The 13,281-nt window shown below is 44.1% G+C and overlaps 1 protein-coding gene across 1 annotated transcript in view; it reads left to right on the top strand.

Moving 5' to 3' along the window:
* Positions 1-10,894: 10,894 nt before the first annotated feature.
* MPST (mercaptopyruvate sulfurtransferase) overlaps positions 10,895-13,281 on the top strand; it is a 29,573-nt gene continuing 27,186 nt past the window's right edge. The window contains exon 1 of the mRNA XM_089681944.1: positions 10,895-11,090. The gene's annotated coding sequence lies outside the window, so the exon portion shown is untranslated. The remainder of the gene's footprint in view (positions 11,091-13,281) is intronic.

Raw genomic sequence — 13,281 nt, 5'->3', positions numbered from 1 at the left:
GAGGCAGGTAACGGTAACCAAGTGAGTCACTGTGGAGACAACAAGTGGCTGGTAATTAACCAACAGCTGAGCAGCTTCTGGGCACTGAAAGAAAAGAGCTGTCAAGTAGCAGGAGCCCAGCCCTGACAAGTACATTGTCTGCATTGGGCCACAAAAGCATGTGCATCAGCAAACTGCTGCAAAAAAATAGTTCCATCATATTAGTATCACCAAAGAGCTGTGCCATCACCTCCTCTCCACAGCAAAAGAATACCGACAGCTCTATGATGGCCCAGGACAAGTTCATCATTGCAGTTCTCCTATAGAGCTGCAACAACAACTCCCATGTAGAACTGCTAATTCTAGATCTACTCTGACAATGTGGTACCCTGTCACAGTATAAAAGGGTTTAGGTTACCCAGGATTCTCAACTAGGCAGGTTGATGGGCTCCAGGATGCCTATTTTATTCAGAGGAAACTGGGTTTACAGTTTACCGGGTGATTGTTAAAACCTGGTTTGGGACATGAAGCCAGGAGATATCATAGAGATTTGGGAGGTAGAAAATCTCCAATCCTGGAACCAGGTTTTGCAGGCATCTGGCACACTGATGGCGCAGGTGTTCACAACTGTCTTAGCCTGAGACTTAAAAGTAGATTGGGACTCCACCCTCCCAAGGAGCCCGTGTGGTTGCAAGGGAGCAGCCGGAAATGTGCACGTCTGCATGGTGGAGTCTGTGAAGTTCCAAGCCTGAGGGTCGGAGCAGCAGGGAGCTGCTAAAATGAGAGCTGACAGAGGTACAGCATTGGTGTGTGAACACAGGGATGCTGTGTTAGATGGTCAGGAAGATCAGGGCATAAGGCCTGAGCTGTGGTGCTGCTAAAGATGGCCAGGAGGTCATCAGATCTGGGTGAAAATTTTCATAAATCCCTGTTATGCCACATAGAAGAAAAATATTTTTAAAAAATATTCTTCCCAAATATACAGGTGAAACTAAAAAAATTTGAATATCATGCAAAAGTTCATTTATTTCAGTAATGCAACTTAAAAGGTGAAACTAATATATGAGATAGACTCATTACATGCAGAGCAAGATAGTTCAAGCCGTGATTTGTCATAATTGTGGTGATTATGTCTTACAGCTCATGAAAACCCCAAATCCACAATCTCAGAAAATTAGAAATTACATACAGTCAATAAAACAAGGATTGCACATAGAACAATATCGGACCTCTGAAAAGTATAAGCATGCATATGTACTTAGTACTTGGTTTGGGCCCCTCTTGCAGCAATTACTGCCTCACTGTGGCGTGGCATGGAAGCTATCAGCCTGTAGCACTGCTGAGGTGTTATGGAAGACCAGGATGCTTTAATAGCGGCCTTCTGCTCTTCTGCATTGTTCGGTCTCATGTCTCTCATCTTTCTCTTGGCAATTCCTCATAGATTCTCTATGGGGTTCAGGTCAGGCGAGTTTGCTGGCCAATCAAGCACAGTAATCCCACGGTCATTGAATCAGGTTTTGGTGCTTTTGGCAGTGTGGGCAGGTGCCAAGTCCTGCTGGAAAATGAAGTCGGCATCCCTATAAAGCTCGTCTGCGGAAGGAAGCATGAAGTGCTCCAAAATCTCCTGGTAGACGGCTGCGTTGACCCTGGATTTAATGAAGCACAGTGGACCAACACCAGCAGAGGACATGGCTCCCCAAATCAACACAGACTGTGGAAACTTCACATTGGACTTCAAGCATCTTGCAGTGTGTGCCTCTCTATTCTTCTTCCATACTCTGGGTCCTTGGTTTCCAAATGAGATGCAAAAGTTGCTCTCATCAGAAAAGAGGACTTTGGACCACTGAGCAACAGACCAGGCCTGTTTTTCTTTAGCCCAGGTAAGACGCTTCTGAGGTTGTTTGTTGTTCAGGAGCGGCTTGACAAGAGGAATACAACATTTGAAGGCCATGTCCAGGATCCATCTGTGTGTGGTGGCTCTTGATGCACTGACTCCAGCCTCAGTCCACTCCTTGTGAAAGTCCCCAACACTTTTGAATGGCCTTTTCCTGACAATCCTCTCCAGGCTGCGGTCATCCCTGCTGCTTGTGCACCTTTTTCTTCCACACTTTTCCCTTCCACATAACTTTCTATCAATGTGCTTTGATACAGCACTTTGGGAACATCCAACTTCTTTTGCAATTACCTTTTGAGGCTTTCCCTCCTTATGGAGGGTGTCAGTGATGGTTTTCTGCACAACTGTCAGGTCAGCAGTCTTTCCCATGATTGTGATTCCTACTGAACCAGACTGGGAGACCATTTAAAGGCTCAGGAACCCTTTGCAGGTGTTATGGCTTAATTAGCTGATTAGAGTGGGACACTTTGAGCCTAGAATATTCTAATTTTCTGAGATTGTGGATTTGGGGTTTTCATGAGCTGTAATACATAATCATCAAAATTATGACAAATCACGGCTTGAACTATCTTGCTTTGCATGTAATGAGTCTATCTCATATATTAGTTTCGCCTTTTCAGTTGCATTACTGAAATAAATGAACTTTTGCACGATATTCAAATTTTTTTAGTTTCACCTGTATTGACATATATTTGAAATACTACAATTTTGTCCATATTCAATATATTTAAAATATATATATATATATATATATATATATATATATACTGTATGTTAAAATGCATTTTTATTACAAAATATATGAAAAATATCATTAAAGAATACATTTTCAAATATACTGTATATCTTTAAAATATCTTTAAAAAAGTCATTTTAACATATATTTTTACATACCGTATTTGCCGGCGTATAAGACGACTCCCCTACTTTTCCTGTTAAAATATAGGGTTTGAGCTATACTCGCCGTATAAGACTACCCCTCTTCCAACGCGCCCCATCATTGGTGTCAGTGGGGAGGAGGAATAGTCCCCCATCATTGGTGTCAGTGGGGAGGAGGAATAGTGCCCCATCATTGGTGTCAGTGGGGAGGAGGAATAGTGCCCCATCATTGGTGTCAGTGGGGAGGAGGAATAGTGCCCCATCATTGGTGTCAGTGGGGGAGGAATAGTGCCCCATCATTGGTATCAGTGGGGAGAAAAGTGCCCCATCATTGGTGTCAGTGGGGAGGAGGAATAGTGCCCCATCATTGGTGTCAGTGGGAGGAATAGTGCCCCATCATTGGTGTCAGTGGGAGGAATAGTGCCCCATCGTTGGTGTCAGTGGGGGAGGAATAGTGCCCCATCATTGGTATCAGTGGGGAGAAAAGTGCCCCATCATTGGTGTCAGTGGGGAGGAGAAATAGTGCCCCATCGTTGGTGTCAGTGGGGAGGAGAAATAGTGCCCCATCGTTGGTGTCAGTGGGGAGGAGGAATAGTGCCCCATCGTTGGTGTCAGTGGGGAGGAGGAATAGTGCCCCATCGTTGGTGTCAGTGTGGAGGAGGAATAGTGCCCCATCGTTGGTGTCAGTGGGGAGGAGGAATAGTGCCCCATCGTTGGTGTCAGTGGGGGAGGAACAGTACCTCATCGTTGGTGTCAGTGTGGAGGAGGAATAGTGCCCCATCGTTAGTGTCAGTGGGGGAGAGGAGCGGCTGCTCCTTCTTTCAGTTCGGCCGCTTGATTTTCGCGGGGCCGTTCGGCTCCGCCTCCTCACCAGTGATTGGTCGCCTGTGTGCCTTTCCAGTGCTGGCGCCCAATCACCGGTGAGGAGGCGGAGCCGAGCGGGCGGCGGGACCATCGAGCGGCCGAACTGAAAGAAGGAGCAGCCGCGCTTCCTGGACCGGATCGTCGTGGGACCGGGACCGGAGCCAGGTAAGGTACAGCAGCCCCTCTGCCCACCCCTGTACTTGGTGTCCGTTGGAGGAGGAGGAGGGGGGGGCGGCGCCGCCCCTCAAAAGTGCCGCCCTGACACCGGCTCGCCGTATACCGGCGTATAAGACGACCCCCCGACTTTTCAAAAGATTTTCACGGGTTGAAAAGTCGTCCTATACGCCGGCAAATACGGTATATTTGTAAATGCATTCCAAAAATGTAGACTGTATTTTTAAAGACATACAGTATATTTGAAATGTATTTTTAAAAATATTCATATAATTTGTAATAACGCATTTCAACATACAGTGTGTGTGTGTGTGTGTCAACGCGTTTCGCCCCTCCCTTAAGAACGCCCGATGGGAGGGGCGAAACGTGTTGACGCATTTCCGGTCCATTTTCCGTACGTCTGACGTCACTTCCGGCAAGTGGAGCGCACGCCGAGTGGTGCGTTCCAGCGGCCATTTTGAGGGATTTAGGCTGGTTATTTGCTAAGTCTCTGCCTCATTTGACTGCAGTGATGTGGGAACCCTGGAGGATTTGCTGGCTGTGATCATTTGGCTGTCTTGGGCCTAATAAATGTGCCTTCATTACCTATTGAAATGTGAGTGGCCTGGAGTCTGTTCAATATGGTATTAGATTGATCTTGGCAATATTACACTATGTAAGTTTTCTTCTTTGATGACACGGTGGAGCAAGCGAGGAGGCCACGGTGAGGACCTGAAAGAGGATCTTATCTTGGGGAGGCTAACATTGAGCGGATGAAAAGAGGGCTTGGGATTCCCTATAAATTTCCCAAAGGCTTTACATTCACCAAAATCTGGTGAGTGCATTTGATGTTGGTGTGCACGGGTGAAAGGTGGAAGGTTAGAAATTTCATTTGGAGGTCTTTATTTTTCACCACAAGGGACTTTACAGAGTTTTTTGATTTGAAGATTTCTTTGATACAAATATGCACTACGTGATATGGGATTTTGATATTTTGTCATTTATTAATATCTATTTTGCGCTGTTTATTTATACAGTTTACTTTTTACATAATACACAGGATTAACCTCTTCCACAGTGAGTATAACAAGCATGCTTTACTGCATATACAGACTGATTTTACTGTTGTGGGTTTAGTAACACTTTAAACTGCAGCACAACCTCCTGCTTTTACTGCCCCCTGCCTGGCCATGTGCACAAGCCCTTCCATAGGGTCTTATAGACCCCTGATACTGTCTCTACATAAAGAGGACATGTCATTTCTATTATGCTTTTAAATAAGAGGCTATGGGTATTCCAGTAACATCAATGACCACGTATATATCTTGACCATACCAGCCCCTTTCTTATATTGCAGTGGTGGAGACTGGGAGATGACCTTTGTCCAGAAGCAAGAGACAGGTTTGGACATGTCAACAAGTGGTGTCTTTTCTTGTTAGGCAGGTTGTCAGGCGTGCTGATTGATGGTAGATTTACATTGTGGTACTTTTTTTTTTAATTAAAGGACTTGTCAACAAGTGTGTGTTTATTTACCACTGACTTATTTATGGAAATGAGTAGGGGTATTATGTACACCTTATTCATTCATGGAGGGGGAATGTGGTTTGGTATGGCTCGAGGGGAACTATGCACAAATTTAAGACTTGACATGTTTATTATCTGCTTATCCAACATAAAATAATAACCAATTTTTGGTAAATTATGTTGGTGTGCACTAAAATGTATTTATATTTTTATCCTAAAGGAAGGAATTTCATCTCACTTTCTATTTTGGATAGGAAGTGAAGGGGAATCTACCTAATGGGATATAGATGGCAAAAAAAAAAATTGGTAAAAAAAGTTTGGGGTGATCAGATGGCAAGAGCCAGTCCCCAAGTTTAGGGGGCTGTCTCCACACAAACAGTGTCCCTAATTTTGCCTCCGGTTAAAAGATTGTGTGCCTGTTTTCTGTCCAGCTGTATTAATGGTGTGCCTGGCCTGTGCGAGTGAAAGGTAATCGGTTTTAGCAACATTTCTGTGATTGGCCTGGAGCCTGGTGTTTAACCACTTGCCCTCCAGTGGATTTACCCCCCTTCCTGACCAGGCCATTTTTTGCGATATGGCACTGCATTACTTTAACTGACAATTGCACAGTCATGCAACGCTGCACCCAAATTAAATTTATGTCCATTTTTCCCAAAAATGGAGCTTTCTTTCGGTGGTATTCGATCAGCTCTGCATTTTTATTTTTGCGCTATAAACAAAAAAAGACCAACAATTTTGAAAAAGAACCGATATTTTTTACTTTTTGCTATAAAACATATCCAGTAAAAAAATGTAATCAAATTTTGTCATAAATTTCAGCCAAAATGTATTCTGCTGCATGTCTTTACTAAAAAAAATCCCAATACGTGTAAATGAATTGGTTTACGTGAAAGTTATAGCGTCTACAAATAGCAGTATATATACTGGAATTTTTTTTTATATTACTAATGGCAGTGATCAGCGACATATAGTGGGACTGCAGTGGGCATTCTGACACTGGGGGGGGGGGGGGGACTGAGTAACTGCCATTGACATCCCCAGTGACACTAATACTGTGATCAGTGCTACTTAAAAGCACTGATACTGTACTAATGACACTAGGCAGGAAGGGTTTAACATCGGGGGCAATCAAAGGGTTAACTGTGTGCTGTTTTACTATGTAAGCATGCTGCTTTGTATTGGTCTGCTATGCAAGAGCCAAGTTCTAGTCCTGACAAGGAAGAGATCGGTGTTGTTTACATACAGACCTCTCCCCCGTCAGTGATACTCACTGACCAATCTCCGGCCGGGACCTGGTGATCGACAGCTGTAGCCGCCAATGGCGGCGCGGGCAGGGTGGCGTGTGCTCCCGCCCTCCCACCAGGAAATGCAATATCATGTACATATAAAAATGTAATGCGACTGTAGTAATTTATATGTGTGCATGTACAGTTAATATAGAAAGACATATGAACACAATACCAGGAAAACAATGGCAAGAAGAAAAAATGTATATGTGTATTAGGCCTTCCTTTTAGGGCTGTGTAACATTTAAAATGGTTATAAAGCTCAGACATGAAATATGAACAAAGCATATCCCTCTATACTGTGTAATTGTCTCTATCTACAGCATTAAGTGTAATTTCTGTCTACTGCTTCTCCTCTGCTATCATCAAGAATCATTTCTGACAAGTTTTCCTGACACCAAGAGAAAAATAGTGACGGGGAGGGATCTCCACCAGATTGATAGGCTCAGATCTGGTCCTGTGAGCTGTGTGGAGGGGGTTGTCCTTTACCTCCAATCAGCAATCATAGCTCTCCTCACTGAGCTCTGCAGTGTGTAGTTTCAGCTCTCCACCCCCTTTTTTCTGAATTCTCATACAAGCTTTATAAATTCAGCAATTTCAACAGATGTAGAAAAGATAAGGCTGCAGGCAAACAGGTACAACGTATGTAGAAGGATTTGTTTCATCACCTGAGGCCAGTGACTTCACTAGGTATATGTAAGGGTTTACTACCATTTTTTTGCCTCTAAAAGCCCCTCCATGTTAGTTTATGTGTCCATGCACACGTAGGCCTTTACAGGCAGAAAAAAACTTCACTTGCACATTCAGGAGAGGAGCGTTTCGGCAGAAAAAAAACACCCAATGCACCTAAACACTAGACACATTTAGTCCTTGAGTCTTCATTAATTTCAATAAATACAGTGGGAAAAATAATTATTGGATCCCTGCATATTTTGTAAGTTTGTCCACTTACAAAGAAATGGAGGGTCTATAATTTTTATCATAGGTGTATTTTAAATGATAGAGACAGAATATAAACCAAAAATAAAAAAAACACATGACACAACTGTTATAAATTGAGTTGCAGTTAAGTGAGTAAAATAAATATTTGATCCCATACCAACCAACAATAATTCTGGCTCCCACAGACTGGCTATGTGCTCATGTGGCACACAGATTAGTCCTGTCAATTTAAGAAGGTGCTCCTAACATCAACTCATTCTGTGTATAAAAGACACCTGTCCACAGAAACTCTTTCTTCCATTCAAACCTCACCACCATGGATAAGACCAAAGAGCTGTCAAAGGACGTCAGGGACAAGATTGTAGACCTGCACAAGGCTGGAATGGGCTACAAGACCATCAGCAAGAAGCTTGGGGAGAGGGAGACAACTGTTGAAGCGATTATGAACAAATGGAAGAAGTACAAAATAACCATTATTCGCCCTTGGTCTGGAGCTCCATGCAAGATTTCACCTCATGGGGTAAGGATGATCATGAGAAAAGTGAGGGATCACCCCAGAACTACACATGAGGAGCTTGTAAATGATCTCAACGCAGTTGAGACCAGTCACCAAACAAACCATTGGTAACACAATACGCCGCCATGGATTGCAATCCTGCAGTGCCTGCAAGGTTCTCCTCCTCAAGAAGGCACATGTACAGGTCCATCTGAAGTTTGCCAATGAACATCTAAATGATTCAGAGAAGGAGTGGGAGAAAGTGCTGTGGTCAGATTAGACCAAAATTGAGCTCTTTGGCATTAACTCAACTCGCCGTGTTTGGAGGAAGACAAATGTTGACTATGACCCTAAGAACACCATCCCTACAGTAAAGCATGGAGGTGGAAACATTATGCTTTGGGGCAGTTTCTCTGCTAAAGGTACAGGCTGACTTTGCCGCATTGAGGGGCCAACAAACGGGGCCATGTATTGTAAAATCTTGGATGAGAACCTTCTTCCCTTAGCCAGAACACTGAAGACAGGTCGTAGATGGGTCTTCCAGCATGATAATCATACATACCAGGGGGAGTACAATTGGGGGAATCAATTGTGGAGAAGGATGTGGGGGTTCTAGTAGATCACAAGCTTAATAATGGCATGCAATACCAAGCTGTGGTTTCTAAAGCAAGCAAAATCCTCTCTTGTATTAAAAGAGGTATAGACTCCAGAAAGATATTTTACCCCGGTACAAATCATTAGTAAGACCTCATATGGAATATGCAGTTCAATTTTGGGTCAATTCACAAAAAGAACATTGGGGAACTGGAGAAAGTACAGAGAAGGGCAACCAAACTGATATGAGGCATGAAGGAGCTCAGCTATGAGGAAAGATTAGAGGAAGTGAATTTATTCTCTCTTGATAAGAGATTAAGGGGAGATATGATCAACATGTATAAATACATCAGTGGTTCATTTAGTGAACTCGGTGTAGAGTTATTCACCCTGAGGTCATCACAGAGGACAAGGGGGCACTCTTTACATCTGGAGGAAAAGAAATTTAATCTCCAAACACGGAAAGGTTTCTTCACAGTAAGAGCTATGAAAATGTGGAATAGACTCCCTCAAGAGTTGGTTCTGGCCAGCTCTGTGGATTGCTCTAAAAAAGGCCTGGATTATTTCTTAGATACACAGAATAAAACTGGATACTAACATTTATAGGTAATGTTGATCCAGAGAATATCCGATTGCCTCTCGTGGGATCAGGAAGAAATTTTTTCCCCTGCCAGAGCAAATTGCTTCCTACTTTGCTGGGGTTTTTTTTGCCTTCCTCTGGATCAACTGTAGGTGTAGAAGTATAACTTTTTTTTTTTATGGTTGAACTGGATGGACTTTTGTCTTTTTTCAGCCAGACTAACTATGTAACTATAATGACTCAAAACATACTGCCAGAGCAACAAAGGAGTGTACCAAGAAGAAGCACATTAAGGTCATGGAGTGGCCAGACCTTAATCTTATAGAAAATTTTATGGAGGGAGCTGAAACTTCGAGTTGCCAAGCGACAGCCAAGGAACCTTAAGGATTTAAGAAGATCTGTAAAGAAGAATGGACCAAAATCCCTCCTGAGATGTGTGCAAACCTGGTAACCAACTACAAGAATTGTCTTCCCTCTGTGCTTGCCAACAAGGGATTTGCCACCAAGTACTGAGTCATGTTTTGCTTGTGGATCAAATACTTCTTTTACTCACTGAACTGCAACTCCATTTCTAACATTTGTATCATGTGTTTTTTCTGGATTTTTGGTTGATATTCTGTCTCTATAATTTAAGATACACCTATGATACAAATGATAGACCCTTCATTTCTTTGTAAGAGCTGATTGTAGCCGTATTAGTGCATTTGCGGTAGAAACAATTGAGTACTTTCCGTGATACTTTTTTTATTTGCACTAACATACAATTTTGAGGACAAGCTTTCGGGGAGTGTCCCCTTCTTCAGGTCCAAGCAGGACCTACTTTACTGCTTAGTACTGCTTTGACCTGAAGAAGGGGACACTCCCTGAAAGCTTGTCCTCAAAATTGTACGTTAGTGTAAATAAAAAAAGTATCACGAACAGTACTCAATTGTTTCTTTGTAAGAGGTCAAATTTACGAAATCTGCAGGGGATCATATAATTCATATAATTATATTCCCTACTGTAAATTTTTATTCTGGCCAGTGCAATAAGAGAACGCCGAAACGCTTGGTGCGTCTAATCATTTTTGCAAACATGGCTGTAGGCGCATTTTTTACGCTGCTTTTCTCCTGCCGTTCGGAAGTGCTGAGTAAACAGCCAATGTGGATGAAGCCTTAGCATGTGCGTTGATTTACACCCCTGTACATGTGTACAATGTCTTAATCTCCTAGATTGTAAGCTCGAAAGAGCAGGGCCCTCGAACCCCTCGTGTATCACATTGTATTGGTATTGTTCTGTCACATGTTCTGTCCCCCTTTGTAATGTACAGCGCTGAGCGAACTATTGGCGCTTTATAAGTACTGTATAATAATAATAATGGAACATAACCTTTTTTTAGACTTCTTCCAGCCTCTGCCAGTGAGACTCTGCATCTACCCAGAAAATGCTTACATCTGTGTATAAGAGGACATACATGTGAGGTCACATGCTTCAATTCCACATGAGTGCACTGAGGTGGGCGTGGTATTCCCTCCCAGGCCTGCTATTACCCAGAAGCCCCTTCTCCATCCACCCCCCTCAGGGCAGGGTTCTCCCTATCGGAGTGCTTTCCTTTAGCCCGGTCTATTTCCTCTCTCTTCATCCGGATCGTACCACTGCACAGTGTAGGGGGGTGATCGCCATGTTCTTCGCTATCAGTTTTTGTAGGGAAGGCCGGACCTCCCCCACTGTGCGCAGTCAGCCGCCCCTCCATGCCTCCTATTGGCCATTTCGGGTCACACCCCTCACCTTGTAGTCCTCACAGCTGCGGACGTGCCGAGGATCAGATCCGGGCCGGTGTGATTACTACAACCCGAGGAGACTGGGAGCATCCGGGCATGTGAAGGACATCGGCGGGGACAGGTGACAACACACTGAGCGGTGAGTGTACATACAGGGACATACATCGTGCACATCACTGACCTGTGTATATGCTGATCGCCTGGAGGACTACAGAGACCAGCGTGTCCTGACAGCATGCCTGGGGTATTCCTAGAGAAGCCTGGCAGAGGTGACAAACCAGAGCTGTATAGATCGGGGGAGGATTGATGATCGGATACATTTGTATGGTCATATCTGCAGAATATAGACCCCAAAGTAAGCCTCTGTTATATTAGATCTTCCTAGAGGTGATGGCTGCTTTAGTTTTCATCTGGTGATCCTGCCAGTAACGCACCTCCAGTCTTAGTGGCCACACACGCTTCGATTTCATTTCCAATCAGTTTAGACTGGATTATGATGGATTTGAGGAATGGTATTGATTCATTTTGTGTCAGTCATTGCTGAGATCCTTTATACCATTGGATTGTATCTGATTATGAGGTTGCATGGTGGAAACAGATGTGATTAATAATTTATGATCATAAGTTCCAATATGTCTCAATTATCAATTGACATCCACCTTCCCACATGTGGCAGATCATTGGAATGGGTTGTTAACTATAGATCGATTATTCTCATCAGGAGAGATTAACTGGAAGAGCAAGCGGTCATTGATTAAAGGGTGTATGGTCACTATTAGGGCGTGTCTATTCTGGATGGAGGAGCAATGGAGCCACCTCCGTCTTGGAGTTGGTAAAGTGACATTAAACCCTTATTTTAATTAAAAAAAAGTCATACTTACCTTCTTTATGCAATACCGGATCCTCTTCATCTGAGGTCCCCCACCAGTGTTCCAGGCTCCTACTCTTCAGTAGGTGCCCCCAATGGAAAGCCGATTTCAATAGGGGCACTCATGTGGGCTCGCTCCCGAGCCACCCTGTTTGTGTCCATTGACACAGAGCGGATGGCTTGGCTCTGCCCCCTGCTAGCTTGGCACAGCTTTTGATTGACAGCAGAGGGAGGAGAGAGAGACTCATGCATATTTTATTTACTTCAGGTACTTTATATAGTGCCATCAATTTACGCAGCACTTTACATATATTGTACATTCACATCAGTCCCTAACCCTCAAGGGGCGTACAATCTAAGGTCCCTAACTTGCATTCATACATACACATACTAGGGACAATTTAGACAGGATCCAATTAACCTACCAGCATGTCTTTGGAGTGTGGGAGGCAGGGACAGACTGACCATTTGGAAACTCGGGCACTGCCCGAGGGCCCGGGGTCAGTAGGGGGCCCCATGAGATGCCCCTGGTACCTTTTTCATAGGCTTTTTTGAGTTTGGGCAAGGACACAGGGGCCCCATGAGTTGTCAGTCCGCCCCTGGTGGGAGGAAACCCACGCAGGCACAGGGAGAACATGCAAACTCCAGGCAGGTGGTGCCGTGGTTGGGATTTGAACCAACAACCCTAGTACTGCCAGGCGGAAGTGCTAACCATTTAGCCACTCTGCTGCCCATTGCTGGATCGGATCAGACTTGGGTAAGTATAAGAAGGAGCTGGGGGGGGGGGATTCTGCAGTGCAGAACGTTTTTCAGATTTCTGCATAGAATGCATTATATGAAAAACCCTAAGACTTTGGAACCACTTTAAGCTGGCCATACATGGATCGAAGTTCAGCCGCTTCAGCGGGAACTGTGTGTTCTGTTCAACAGAAGCCGGTCTGTACTGGAAAACCTGCATTTGATTAGTGCATGCAGCTCTGATCAGTGTAATCTGATGGCAGGGGAGCCCCCACTGTCAGGATATAAAGCACGGCGGGGAAGATGGGTGGAAAAACTGGTTCCGTTTATTTTTCATTTGGCTGGTTGGCTGAACAAGAAAAAAGCTGAGCTATGTATGGCCAGCTTTAGTCTAAAAGTTTTACATGGACTTAAAGCACATGGGCAGCAGAGTGGCTAAATGGTTAGCACTTCCACCTGGCAGTACTAGGGTCATTGGTTCGCATCCCAACCACGGCACCTCCTGCCTGGAGTTTGCATGTTCTCCCTGTGCCTGGGATTCCTCCGGGTACTCTGGTTTCCTCCCACACTCCAAAAGGACATGCTGGTAGGTTAATTGGATCCTGTCTAAATTGGCCCTAGTATATGAATGTGAGTTAGGGACCTTAGATTGTACACCCCTTGAGGGTTGGGGACTGATGTGAATGTACAATATATATGTAAAGCGCTGTGTAAATTGATGGCG

This window comes from Staurois parvus, unplaced genomic scaffold (genome assembly GCF_062004578.1).
Source record: "Staurois parvus isolate SC_StPar_1 unplaced genomic scaffold, SC_StPar_1.0 ptg000282l, whole genome shotgun sequence".
In the NCBI taxonomy this organism is placed as follows: Eukaryota; Metazoa; Chordata; class Amphibia; order Anura; family Ranidae; genus Staurois; species Staurois parvus.
The sequence above is the reverse complement of the archived record's forward strand: the minus strand, read 5'-3'. Positions and strand labels throughout refer to the sequence as shown.